This window comes from Chelonia mydas, chromosome 10, assembly GCF_015237465.2.
Source record: "Chelonia mydas isolate rCheMyd1 chromosome 10, rCheMyd1.pri.v2, whole genome shotgun sequence".
Taxonomy (NCBI): domain Eukaryota; kingdom Metazoa; phylum Chordata; order Testudines; family Cheloniidae; genus Chelonia; species Chelonia mydas.
The window spans coordinates 37,637,260-37,651,160 of record NC_051250.2 but is presented as its reverse complement, the minus strand read 5'-3'; the positions used below and the strand labels follow the sequence as shown (position 1 = coordinate 37,651,160).

Here is a 13,901-nt window from a genome sequence, read left to right as displayed (position 1 = left end):
ACAAAAGACAATTCCCTTTTGTCTCTGCTCTGGCCCCCAAGCAGAGACAAAAAAAACTCTAACTGCTTTCAGCTAAAAACTTCCTTTCCAGCAGCCCAAAGGAAAAAAAAAATTCCTTTTTAAAATCTGTGCTTCTTGTTCAAAAAATCTCAAATTGATCTCAAAATGATTTCAAGTTAATCCCACCGCTCTGCCACCATGTCAAGGTTCCTTCCCCACTCTGAACTCTAAGGTACAGATGTGGGGACCTGCATGAAAACCCCCTAAGCTTATTTTTACCAGCTTAGATTAAAACTTCCCCAAGGTACATACTATTTTACCTTTTGCCCTTGGACTTTATTGCTGCCACCACCAAGTGTCTAACAAATATATAACCGGGAAAGAGCCCGCTTGGAAACATCTTTCCTCCCAAAATTCTCCCCAAACCCTACACCCCTTTCCTGGGGAAGGCTTGATAAAAATCCTCACCAATTTGCATAGGTGAACACAGACCCAAACCCTTGGATCTTAAGAACAATGAAAAACCAATCAGGTTCTTAAAAGAAGAATTTTAATTGAAGAAAAAGTAAAAGAATCACCTCTGTAAAATCAGGATGGTAAATACCTACAGGGTAATCAAATTCAAAACATAGAGAATCCCTCTAGGGAAAACCATAAGTTACAAAAAGACACAAAAACAGGAATCTACATTCCATTCAGCACAGCTTATTTTATCAGCCATTTAAACAAAACAGAATCTAACACATATCTAGCTAGATTACTTACTAAGTTCTAAGACTCCATTCCTTTTTTTTGTTCCTGGCAAAAGCATCACACAGACAGAGAGAGCCTTTGTTTCTCCCCCCCATCCTGCTTTTAAAGTATCTTGTCTCCTCATTGGTCATTTTGGTCAGGTGCCAGTGAGGTTATCCTAGCTTCTTAACCCTTTATAGGTGAAAGAGTTTTTCCTCTGGCCAGGAGGAATTTTAAAGGTGTTTACCCTTCCCTTTATATTTATGACACCATTCCAGTGCTTCGCCACTCTCCTAGTGAAAAAGTTTTTCCCAATTTCCCAATTCCAATCTAAACCTCCCCCACTGCAACCTGAGACCATTACTCCTCGTTCTGTCATCTGCTACCACTGAGAACAGTCTAGATCATAGAATCATAAAATATCAGGGTTGGAAGGGACCTCAGGAGATCATCTAGTCCAACCCCCTGCTCAAAGCAGGACCACTCCCCAATTTTTGCCCCAGATCCCTAAATGGCCCCCTCAAGGATTGATCTCAGAACCCTTAGCAGGCCAATGCTCAAACCACTGAGCTATCCCTCACCCCCCACAATCCTCTTTGGAACCCCCTTTCAGGTAGTTGAATGCAGCTATCAAATCCCCCCTCATTCTTCTCTTCTGCAGACTAAATAATCCCAGTTCCCTCAGCCTCTCCTCATAAGTCATGTGCTCCAGCCCCCTAATCATTTTTGTTGCCCTCCACTGGACTCATTCCAATTTATCCACATCCTTCTTGGAGTGTGGGGCCCAAAACTGGACACAGGACTCCAGATGAGGCCTCACCAATGTCGAACAGAGGGGAATGATCATGTCCCTCGATCTGCTGGCAATGCCGCTACTTATACATCCCAAAATGCCATTGGCCTCCTTGGCAACAAGGGCACACTGTTGACTCATATCCAGCTTCTTGTCCATTGTAACCCCTAGGTCTTTTTCTGCAGAACTGCTCCCTAGGCATTCGGTCCCTAGTCTGTAACGGTGCACAGGATTCTTCCCTCCTAAGTGCAGGACTCTGCACTTGTCCTTGTTGAACCTCATCAGATTTCTTTTGGCCCAATCCTCTGATTTGTCTAGGTTCCTCTGTATCCTATCCCTACCCTCCAGCGTATCTACCTCTCCTCCCAGTTTAGTGTCATCTGCAAACTTGCTGAGTGTGCACTCCACGCCACCCTCCAGATCATTAATGAAGATATTGAGCAAAACCGGCCCCAGGACCGACCCTTGGGGCACTCTGCTTAATACCGGCTGCCAACTAGACGTGGAGCCATTGATCACTACCCATTGAGCCCGACAATATATCCAGCTTTCTATCCACCTTATAGTCCATTCATCCAGCCCATACGTCTTTAACTTGCTGGCAAGAATACTGTGGGAGACCGTGTCAAAAGCTTTGGTAAAGTCAAGGCATAAGATGTCCACTGCTTTCCCCTCATCCACAGAGCCATTTATCTCATCATAGAGGCAATTAGATTAGTCAGGCATGACTTGCCCTTGGTGAATCCATGCTGACTGTTCCTGATCACTTTCCTCTCCTCTAAGTGCTTCAGAATTGATTCCTGGAGTACCTGCTCCATGATTTTTCCAGGGACTGAGGTGAGGCTGACTGGCCTGTAGTTCCCCGGATCCTCCTCCTTCCCTTTTTTTTAAAGATGGGCACTACATTAGCCTTTTTCCAGTCGTCTGGGACCTCCCCGGATCGCCATGAGTTTTCAAAGATAATGGCCAATGGCTCTGCAATCACATCCGCCAAGTCCTTTAGCACTCTCGGATGCAGCACATCAGGCCCCATGGACTTGTGCTTGTCCAGCTTTTCTAAATAGTCCCGAACCACTTCTTTCTCCACAGAGGGCTGGTCACCTCCTCCCCATGCTGGGCTGCCCAGTGCAGTAGTCTAGGAGCTGACCTTGTTTGTGAAGACAGAGGCAAAAAAAGCATTGAGTACATTAGCTTTTTCCACATCCTCTGTCACTACGTTGCCTCCCTCATTAAGTAAGGGGCCCACACTTTCCTTGACTTTCTTCATGTTGCTAACATACCAGAAGAAACCCTTCTTGTTACTCTTAACATCTCTTGCTAGCTGCAACTCCAAGTGTGATTTGGCCTTCTTGATTTCACTCCTGCATGCCTGAGCAATATTTTTTTACTCTTCCCTGGTCCTTTGTCCAATCTTCCACTTCTTGTAAGCTTCTTTTTTGTGTTTAAGCTCAGCAAGGATTTCACTGTTAAGCCAAGCTGGTCGCCTGCCATATTTACTATTCTTTCTACACATCGGGATGGTTTGTCCCTGTAACCTCGATAAGGATTCTTTAAAATACAGCCAGGTGTCCTAGACTCCTTTCCCCCTCATGTTATTCTCCCAGGGGATCCTGCCCATCAGTTCCCTGAGGGAGTCAAAGTCTGCTTTTCTGAAGTCCAGGGTCCGTATTCTGCTGGTCTCCTTTCTTCCTTGTGTCTGAATCCTGAACTCGACCATCTCATGGTCACTGCCTCCCAGGTTCCCATCCACTTTTGCTTCCCCTACTAATTCTTCTCCGTTTGTGAGCAGCAGGTCAAGAAGAGCTCTGCCCCTAGTTGGTTCCTCCAGCACTTGCACCAGGAAATTGTCCCCTACACTTTCCAAAAACTTCCTGGATTGTCTGTGCACTGCTGTATTGCTCTCCCAGCAGATATCAGGGTGATTCAAGTCTCCCATGAGAACCAGGGCCTGTGATCTAGTAATTTCCGTTAGTTGCCGGGAGAAAGCCTCATCTTTACTTAGCTAACAATGTAAAACATCTTTTTATCTTCATGTAAAAACAAACCCTTTTTGCTGTGAAGACAAAGCCTCCATCAGGTCTTAAATCTGTCTCTTAACCCAGGCAGGAGCATTTGGCAGTAATGAGGAGTTTCTATGATGTCTTTGCAACTGTCTCTTGGCACTAAAAACCAAAATGCAAGATCTCTGAAACCAGCACCAACCGTGCCAATCAGACCTACTTCAGGCATCATGGCACTGACAAAACTGCTGGTGCCTGTTAGTGGGCATTTTCCTTCACCCTCCCACTTCCCTGGTCCTTCTCGCGTGAACAGAGAGCAACAATACCCGAAGTCCAAAGGTGCAAACAATTCAATGTTTATTGGGGTGAACTTCCAGCAAGCTTAAATCCAAGTTCCTTTTTCATTATTTTCGAATCACAACTTACTTCCTGTTTGCCCCTAATTTATATAGTAATATTCTCATTTATACCTTAGCCAATCATTTTTACTGAAATTTACCTAACCAATCCTAACCTATTGTAACATGATTAGCTACCCAATTATATCCCACCACCTTAATTAGTTTACATCCAGCAAAATTAATTATACAGCAGACAGAAACAATCACAAAACCAGACAGAGACCATGCAAATAAATAGCAAAGTGGGAACTAAAATGACTAAACAACACAGAAGTGAAGATTTCACAACTACATCTATAAAGACACAAAAGTTTCCCAACTGTGTCTATTAATAAGCGAGTTCTTACCAAACAAAAAGCTATCAAACTAAATTTCCTTTTACATCTTCTAGGCCAGTGGTTCTTAACCTTTACAGCAGCCTGCACCCTTTTGGTTCTCAAAATATGTTCTCGCTCCCCTTATCAAAAATCGTTGAAGTAGGTCAGTTCTTTAAACCTAGATATATTTTTGTTTGTATATTACAGTAATTGTTAAATGATTAATGTAATAAATACATAGGTTTGCTGAAACAAAGTAGTTGCACTTGCGTGCCTGTGCTTAATTTATGATTTCGATGATTTACCTTCTAAAAAAAAAGCTGGCATGTCTCGCATCCCCAGAAAGGGCTGTTCTAAGCTCTTCCCTTTATCTGGAGGTGACAGATCAGATCACCTTTCTAACAGTCCCAGATTGCCTTATTTCAATATGTCTGGTTTGAATGTGTGAGGACATGACAGTACACTTTCCAGTTTATGGCTGCTCCCACTGCTTAGCCAAGGGCCTTAGCTTAAGAACAGGGCCTCAGACTGTCACAGTGAGAGAAGGCCCTTACACAGGCAGGCAGTGATTTTGATTCTTTCTTCTATATCTCTATAACTAGCTAAATGATAAACATATACCTAAAATCTTAAAATATAGGCCTTTACAGACAGGTTTGAATATCTATATCTATATCCTAACAGTGCCAATGTCCTTTTTGGCACCGAATAGATCCTCAGCACCGACTATGTCCTTGGCACTGAGTAAGACATCAGCACTGATGACATCCTTGGAACTGAGCAAGTCTTACAACCAGGAGTGCTGGAACAGTTTTTAGAGTGGGGATGCTGAGAGCGATCGAACCGAACTGTAAACCCTCTATATGATGGAAACCACTTCAAGCAAGGGGGTGCAGCACCCCTAGTTCCAAAACCTATGCTTACAGCCCCATCTGCTGGCTACTCAGGAGAATGCACCCCTTCTTCAACACTGATACATGCGCCAGCACCGACCTATGCTCTTCCCTCCTCCACAGGAGTTTCGATACCTTAAAGACCTGCCTGTCTCTGAAGTGTCTGAGTCCCCACTCCTCAGACACGACCTGCCTCCACTGCCATCCTCATCACCAGAATCACATCACTCTTCTCCTTTCCCTAGTGATGTGGAAGAGGAGGAGAATGTGGAGTACTCAATCCTACCCTCACACGTGAGATAACCTCACAAGGCCTTGTACATTACATGCAATCCACCACTGCACCAGGTCCATAGTATGACCCACCATGGATGCAACCCCATGTGCTGCTCCCTCAGTACTGGCCATACTGGGATCCTTGGTCCATACATAGAGCACAGTTTGGGAAACCTCCCACGGACTGGAGCCGAAGGCCTTCACCTTTGCCTGCTTCATCAGCCTCTTGTCCGCCACAGGTTGAGCCTCTGCCCATACCGGAGGAGGAAGAAGAGCAGGAGGCGGATATTCCACCACCACTCCACTTCTCCTCTTCCTCTCCTGATGAAACTATCATGCCTCCATCTCCTACTGCAGCTGACTACGTCAGCAGGGTGACCATATTTACCAGATATGAGCAAAGTAAAACGGGGACACCGTGCCAGCTGGCCTGAGCTGCCTGGCTTCACCACTTCACCACCGCCCCCTCCCACATTGCACGGGGCTGTCCCAAGCGACCTGGCGTTGCTGCTCACCCAAGGCCCATGCCACCTGTGACTGGGGTTGGGACTGACATCCAAGCCCCAAGTCACCCTGGGCTGACTGTCCAAGCCCCTCACTGCCTGGGACTGGGGTTGGGACTGACAGCCTGAGCCCTATGCCGTCCTGGGCTGACTGCCTAAGCCCTGCACTGCCCAAGGCCTGGACTGCCCAGGGCTCACAGTCTGAGCCCCACCGCTTCGTGTCACCACTGGCCTCCCAAAATGTTCCTCCGCCCCCCCCAAGGGGGTGCAACCCACTTTTTGGGCAAAACTGGATATTTATTCCATTTGCTCTTGACAACTGATCAGAGCAACTTGCAATTGGCAAGAGCAAATGGGACAATGCCCATTTTTGCCAAAACAGTCAGGACATCCAGGACAGGGCTTAAAAAGGGGAACCATCCTGGCCAAAACAGGACCTAGGGTCAACCTAGACTTTACACATTTTCAGGAATTATTTCAGAGGATTGCAGACACTTTTCAGATTCCTTTAGAAGAGGTAATGGACCAACAACATAAGCTGCTCGACATCCTGCACCCATCCTCCTCTTCTTCTAAAATAGCCCTCCCTACCAATGAGGCCCTACTTGATCCTGCAAAAATAGTCTGGCAGATCCCAGCATCCATTCCACTGACTTGCAAGCGGGCGGCCAAAAAATATGATGTTCCCGCAAAAGACTTGGAATTACTTTTTACTCACCGAATTCCCTAGTTGTTAATGTCATGCAGGAAAAAGGACATCAATACCAATCTCAACCGATCCACCATGATAAAACTGGAAATGACTGAACCTCTTCGGACTAGGACTGTCAAGCAATTTTAAAAATTGAGATTAATTGCACTTTTAATCTTACTGTTAAACAATTAATAGAATATCATTTATTTAAATATTTTGGAGGTTTTCTATATTTTCAAATATAGGCTCAGGATGTGGGTCTCCAGGCTTCAGCCCCCCTTGGGGCACAGGGATTCAGCCCAGTAGTATAAGGGGCCTACCATCAAACAAATGTAGTCCCCTGCCCCCTGACTCCTCAGATTCCCGCCCCTAGAGGTATTATTTCTGGGGCCAAGACGGACACATAACCAGAAGCAAAGGGTGACATGTGATCTTTCTAAGAACTCATCCCACCGCCCTCTACCAATCAGGATGGCTTCCGGCCACACAGGACCTCCCGGAGAGTGGATATGACGAATCAGAGCGGGAGGAGTTCTGGGGCAACCTGCCCAGAAGAGGGTCATGTGACCCCTCTAAGATCTCCCCCTACTGCCCTCTACCAATCAGAGCCCACCATCGCCCCGGGAAGTTCCAGCACCGCGCAGAAGATGCCATTTCCTTCCAAGAACGCGTGTTTTAGAAATTGTGGAAAGGCCGAGAGGAAACACGGACTCCTTCACCACCCTCTGTGAGAACTTCAGACTTTGTTTTAGCTCCGAGGGCCTTCGACCACCTGCGGAGGAAGTGCTACATCAGCAACAGTTCTGAGGAGGAGGGAGAGGCCAGGCAGAGCCCTTTGGCCCAGCCCTTCATGGATATGCCGGAACCTGGTTCTAACTCTTTGTTTCAAACAAACTTCAAAGTCTGTAGTTAGCAGGTTGATTTGATCACTACAACTCTTAATTAATAGATGCTTAAGGAAATTAGGCAACCCTCCCCAAAGTACCCTTTTGTGATCTGAGGGGTGGGGGAATTAAGTTGTCTGCACAACGAGGATGCCTTTTTTTAGTTAATACTGTACTTTTTCCTGTTTCAATGAAAAAACAGCACTGTAGGGCCTTCTTACAGTATTAAACCATAAATCACCATATATAACAATCCTTAATGTTACTGTACTGACTTGGGGGACGGACCTTGCAGATATCAATGAATGTCTTAGGGTTGTTTTTTTAAATAATGGTTCTTCCATGCTTAAAATTTTGGTTTGTTTTGAAATAAAATGGATGTAGCACAACCATAGTAAATACTCTACAAACACCAATAGCTTTTAAATGTTTGATTCTTAGGGTTTTTTCATAGCTTTTAAATGTTTGGTCGTTCTTACAGCAAATGCTTATTTTCTAAAAGTATGGTGGAGGTTTATGAACCTTGAAACATTTCAGTGTTGGGTTAGACCCTTGTTTATTTATGTAAATATATTATTTTAAACTTTTAGTTACTTTGAGTTGCTAGAAAGACTGACCTATAGCGGTCAACGAACTCCTGGGGTTATATTTAAACTGTCCAATAGCATCAGTGTACTCCTGAGGTTTTATTTCATTTAATATTAATCAGAGCTCATCATCCCCCCACCCTTACTGTGGGTGTAGACCCATCCAACTTAATTACTGATCACTAATACATTTAACCCTGATGGCAACAAGGGTGGATAATCACATCTAGACCTACAGACTCAATAGAAACCTGGCTATAAAGTGGGGGCGTGGTTAAACCATCAGCTCAACAGGTTGAGTCAGCTCTATTGTATTCAAACACATGTCTCAAACATCCCTGTTCTATATAGAAGCTTTTCTTGTTTTTTTGCTTTATTTTAAACATATTTTTAGGGAGGGTTCCTCACAAGATTCTACTACACACATTTCAGCTTTTTTGCTGTAAATGGGTCTCTTTTATACAAAGACACAAGAGCTAGTTTCTCACAACCTATTTTTTTAAATTTAAAACAGATAGAGCCCCTTGAAAACAAACCGAGAAGCTACATCAAAGAAATCTGATGAGGTTCAACGAGAACAAGTGTAGAGTCCTGCACTTAGGGCAGAAGAATCCCATGCACCTTTACAGACTAGGGACCGAATGGCTAGGCAGCAGTTCTGCAGAAAAGGACCTAGAGGTTACAGTGGACGAGAAGCTGGATATGAGTCAACAGTGTGCCCTTGTTGCCAAGAAGGCCAATGGCATTTTGGGATGTATAAGTAGGGGCATTGCCAGCAGACCAAGGGACGTGATCATTCTCCTCTATTCGACATTGGTGAGGCCTTATCTGGAGTACTGTGTCCAGTTTTGGGCCCCACATTACAAGAAGGATGTGGAAAAATTGGAATGAGTCCAGTGGAGGGCAACAAATATGATTAGGGGTCTGAAGCACATGATTTAGGGAGAGAGGCTGATTGGGAATGGGTTTATTTAGTCTGCAGAAGAGAAGAATGAGGGGGGATTTGATAGCTGCTCTCAATTACCTGAGTTCCAAAGAGGATGGATCTAGACTGTTCTCAGTGGTAGCAGATGACAGAACAAGGAGTAATGGTCTCAGGTTGCAGTGCAGGAGGTTTAGGTTGAATATTAGGAAAAACTTTTTCACTAGGAGGGTGGTGAAGCACTGGAATGGGTTACTTAGGGAGGTGGTGGAATCTCCTTCCTTAGCGTTTTTTAAGGTCAGGCTTGACAAAGCGCTGACTGGGATGGTTTAATTGGGGATTGGTCCTGCTTTGAGCAGGGGGTTGGACTAGATGACCTCCTGAGGTCCCTTCGAACCCTGATATTCTATGATTCTATGATCAAAACTTTTATCTTACTTAAGGCCACACAGACTTCTAACAGAAAAACAGATAGTCACAAAGCTCTTTTCAATAGATATTTTTATTTACAACAACCAAGTTTTATATCATGTTTGTCCCCTCACCATTCTCTAACATAATCTTTTTAGATTTCTTACAAATAGTCTTTTTCTTAAGCAGGGTTCTGTAACTTTTTGTGCGGACCAGACGGTCAATATAATGCTGTAAGCAGGCATCTTCCGGTTTGGTCATTTTCTTTAAAACATTGTCAGGGTCTCGCCCGAATTGCACAGCATTTTCCAAGGTCACCCCCTGTGCTAAATTTTCTTGGGTTAGGCACAGACATTGCAAAGCACAACCTATGGCAATAACAGTGTTTAATAAGCTTTCCAAACACAAGTCAGTGCACAGGTCCCAGAGCTTGCAGTTTATATCCTCCGAAGTCCAACTCACACAATCATCGTGCCGTTGGGCCCTCACAATCTTTGAAAAGCTTTTCCCTAAGACAGTGATTAAGGACAGCATAAACAGCAACACGTACAATAGAACACATGACATTTTTACGCTCAAAACGTGATTGGTGATTGGTGAAATAACCTCTTGGGGCAGTCTGACAGGGGAAAAAACCCATCCTGATTGGTAGAGGGCGGTGGGAGGACTTATTAGAGAGGTCACATGACCCACTTCCGGACAGATCACCCCACCCCAGAACTCCCCCTGATTGGTCAAATCTCCTCTCGGGGTGGTCCTGTGGGGGGCAAAACCCATCCTGATTTGTAGAGGGTGGTGGGAGGAGTTCTCAGAGGGGTCACATGACACCTTTTGCTTCTGGTCATGTGTCTGCCTTGATCTTTGAAGTACTACTCCCAGGGGTGGGGGCCTGAGGGGTCAGGGGGCAGGATCTATGTTTGATGGATGGTAGGCCCCTTATACTACTCTGCCCCCGCCACCTCCGGAGCTCCCAGCCGGGGCTTCAGCCCCTGCACCGCCTCCGGAGCTCCCAGCTGGGGCTGTTACAGCTGCGTCCCTCCCTGCTCAGAGGTATGCGATTAACAGGTTCAATATTTTCAGTTAATTCCAGGCGTTAACTGTGATTAATTGACAGCTCTAGTTCGGACACAGAGCTTACTCATCTGCTACTCTCCAGTTTCACATTTTCAATGACGATGCTTTCATGGCTAAATATAATTATGTCAATTACTCAAAAGTACAGGAACCTCTGCCAAGACATTCCTGACGAAAAATGGGGACAACTTGAGGTGTTCACCTCTGAGGGACCCTCTTTGCCCATACAGCTTTGCAAGTCTCTTTGGACTCTGCGAACACTGCAGCCTGATCCATCTCAACTGCCATTGTTATGAGGTTGGCATCCTGACTGCACCTCTTGGGCTTTCCTAAACAGGTACAAACTACAGTAGAGGACCTACTCTTTGAAGGTCCCAGATTATTCATGGAACATACGAATGACTCCCTTAAGGATTCCTGAGCAACTGTCCCCTCTCTTGGTATTTACACTCCAGCACCAGAGACACTCAGGGAATTATCAACTTCCTCCAGAATCCTGACTGCTGTATTATACCATACAACGGCAATGCGTTACCCGACGTTGACAGAAGCCATGTACCAAATGCAGACATACGACTGCCCACGGCGCCGCTTCCCATGCATCTCCAGCCAAACAATTCTGAAGGTGTGGTTGAGGCCCCAAGAAGCCTTCCACTGTTCCAGCCATGTCAACCATCTTCAACATCACATCAATTTGGCAACGGCCTAGCTCCTTTCTTCCCGTTATGGAGGCTAATTACCTCAGACAAGTGGGTTCTGGAGGTCGTCAGGGAAGGATATGTCATCCCTTTCTGGTCTATCCCATCCCACCACTCTCCCTCCCCATTCCTCTTCAGGGACCCTTCTCATGAACCCCTCCTATGAGAAGAGGTATCAGCTGCTCCAAATGCTGCTCCAAAATGCTGCTCCAAAGCTGCTCCAAATGCTAGAAAATGCTGCTCCAAAACCCCATCCTTCCAATTAGGGGCACTCTAGTCACTCACAGAGGAGCACCCATTGGGCTGTCATTTGAACAAGAAGAAGAGAAGGTTACTCACATGCAGTAACTGAGGTTCTTTGAGATGTGTGTCCCTGTGGGTGCTCCCCTACCTGCCCTCTTCCGTTTGCTTCAGAGCTGCAACATTAGCTCTGTGGCAGAGAAGGAACTAGGGCCTGTCAGACTGCACAGTGCACATGTGCGGTCTGACGGGCACTGCTGATGAAGATCTCCAATCTCACTCGCGGGGGGGCGCTGCTGCATTCACCATGGAGCACCCATAGGGACACACATCTCGAAGAACCTCAGTTACTGCACAGCTTGAGTAACCTTCTCTTCTATTCCTAGCTCTGTCAGTGACCGGCTGGGTGACCCTGGCATGTCACCTCCCTGCTCTGTGGGTCAATTTCCCAATCTGTAAAAGGGGGATAATGAGACTGACTGCCTATGTGACATGCTTTGAGATCTACTGATGAAAAGCTTCCTATGAGAGAGAGCTGGTGTGATCTCCTCCCACCAGGGGGAGCAGCCAGGGAGACATATGCCTGCTAACAGAACCCAGGTGGAGGAGAATAGTCAGGGCCGTCCCTAGCCATTTGGGTGCCCTACATAGCCCCAGGCCTCGCCCCCACCCCTCCAGGGTCTGGGAGGCAGGAGCTGTATGGGAGGGGCACTTTTGGGGGCCCCATAGGCCCAGAGTGGCCCGGGGATTAGCGGGGGGCTGGGAGCAGCCTGCTCCACTTTCCTCACCCCGGCCCAGCCGTATCACTCGTGGGGTGGGGATTGGGGAAAGGTCCTCCCCCGCACTCACCGGCAGCAGCCGAAGCGGAGCAGCCCGGCCCCAGCCCACTCTACTCCACCAGCTCCCAGGTGCGCTGCTTCGCTTCCCGCTGCCGGTGTGTGCGGGGGGGCGTCCTTTCCCTAACCTCACTGGCGGCTGGGAGCTAGCGGAGTGGAGCGGGCTACCCGCTGTCAGTGAGTGTGGAGTCGCTGGGGGAAGAGGTGGAATGGGGGGGGCCGGGGGCAAGGGGAAGAGGTGGGGTGGAGGGAGTTGTCTTGGGCCCCACACCCCATTAGGGATGGCCCTGCCCCTTGCAGTGGGCGCAGCCCACAAAAGGGTGGGGGGGGGGGGCGGCTGTGGGATAGGGCTAGTCGCCGGGGCTGCCGCGTATGCAGCACACAGCTGCCTAGGGCCATCATGAAATTTGGGGCAATTTGGTGCCCCAAATTTCATGGTGCTCTATGTAGCTGCGTATGCCTAAGGATGGACCTGAGACTAGTGATTTACTCAGGGGGAGGGATAACTCAGTGGTTTGAGCATTGGCCTGCTAAACCCAGGCTTGTGAGTTCAATCCTTAAGGGGGCCATTTGGGATCTGGGTCAAAAATTGGGGATTGGTTCTGCTTTGAGCAGGGGGTTGGACTAGATGACCTCCTGAGATCCCTTCCAAGCCTGGTATTCTATGACTATCCCTGGGGAGAAGTGTCAAGGCAGAAGTGCAGGTGAACAGAGAGGGGGTAAGGTCAGTAGCAGGTTGGGGGCGGGACGGACATCACCAGTCTAGAGTAGCAGGACTCCTGGGGGCGAAACAGGATAGGCGGTGGCACACACTGCACGTGGACTGCCAACTCATCGATTTAAAGGGCCAGCACCAGTCGCGCAGCGGTGAAAGCGTTCTTCGGCTTTTGGGTTCGGCAGTTTCCGTGACCGTTCGGTTTAGGCCGGGCGTTTCCGTGACGGTTCGGTTTCCCTGGTGGGCAGGTTCGGCGGTTTTCGTGGCTGGGGCTCCGCCGTTGTCAGGGGTAACGCTAAGCATCTCGGTGCAAGTGGAGGTCTAGAGGCCGCCACGCAGGCCTCAGCGGGTCCTTGCCCCCTCGCACGGGGCCATCTGCGCTGTTGCTAGCGGCGGGTAAGAGTGCGTAGAACTGCGGGGCGCGGACAGAGGGGTCTCGGGCTCCAGGCTTCAGAGAACGGCCGGGCGTGCCGCTGCTTTGCCCCCTATCTCTACGAGAAGCTGTTCGGACGCCGGGCCCATCCTGGCGGGGCCAGTGCGGGGGCCGGGCCCGTCCTGCTGGCGGAGTGCAGGATCCGGTTCGGGCTTCTAGTCTGTTCGAGAGGGGAGGGGGCTCGGGGTTCGAAACCTGTATGTGCGCGGGGGTCTTTTGCCCTCCAGCCCGATGAAGTGTGAAAAACTATCTGACGTAATTTGCTGCCAATAGCAGTTTGTTACACTACATACTGCCTGCGTTACAGCGCTGGGGGAGTCTGCAGCACCGACCGAATGCATTTTCACCCAGCTTCTTGCCATCTGGAATTTAATGCCCACATAATAAACATACCCAGGCCATCACACTTGAAAGTCTTGGAGAGCCTCCTCGGGTTGTAAGAGAAACGCACGAAGCACCAACGTAGTGAGTATGAGCTACAAATTGGAGAAG

General features: G+C 47.8%; 1 protein-coding gene across 9 annotated transcripts in view; it reads left to right on the top strand.

Moving 5' to 3' along the window:
- The first annotated feature begins 10,652 nt into the window (after positions 1–10,652).
- Positions 10,653–13,901, top strand: part of IFT140 (intraflagellar transport 140) — a 248,909-nt gene continuing 245,660 nt past the window's right edge. For 2 of the 9 annotated variants that reach the window (XM_043523717.1, XM_043523714.1), the window contains exon 1: positions 13,186–13,372. The gene's annotated coding sequence lies outside the window, so the exon portion shown is untranslated. Of the gene's footprint in view, positions 10,785–13,091; positions 13,875–13,901 lie in introns of those variants that run through there. The other 7 variants (XM_043523715.1, XM_043523718.1, XM_043523716.1 and 4 more) reach the window with 6 other exon arrangements.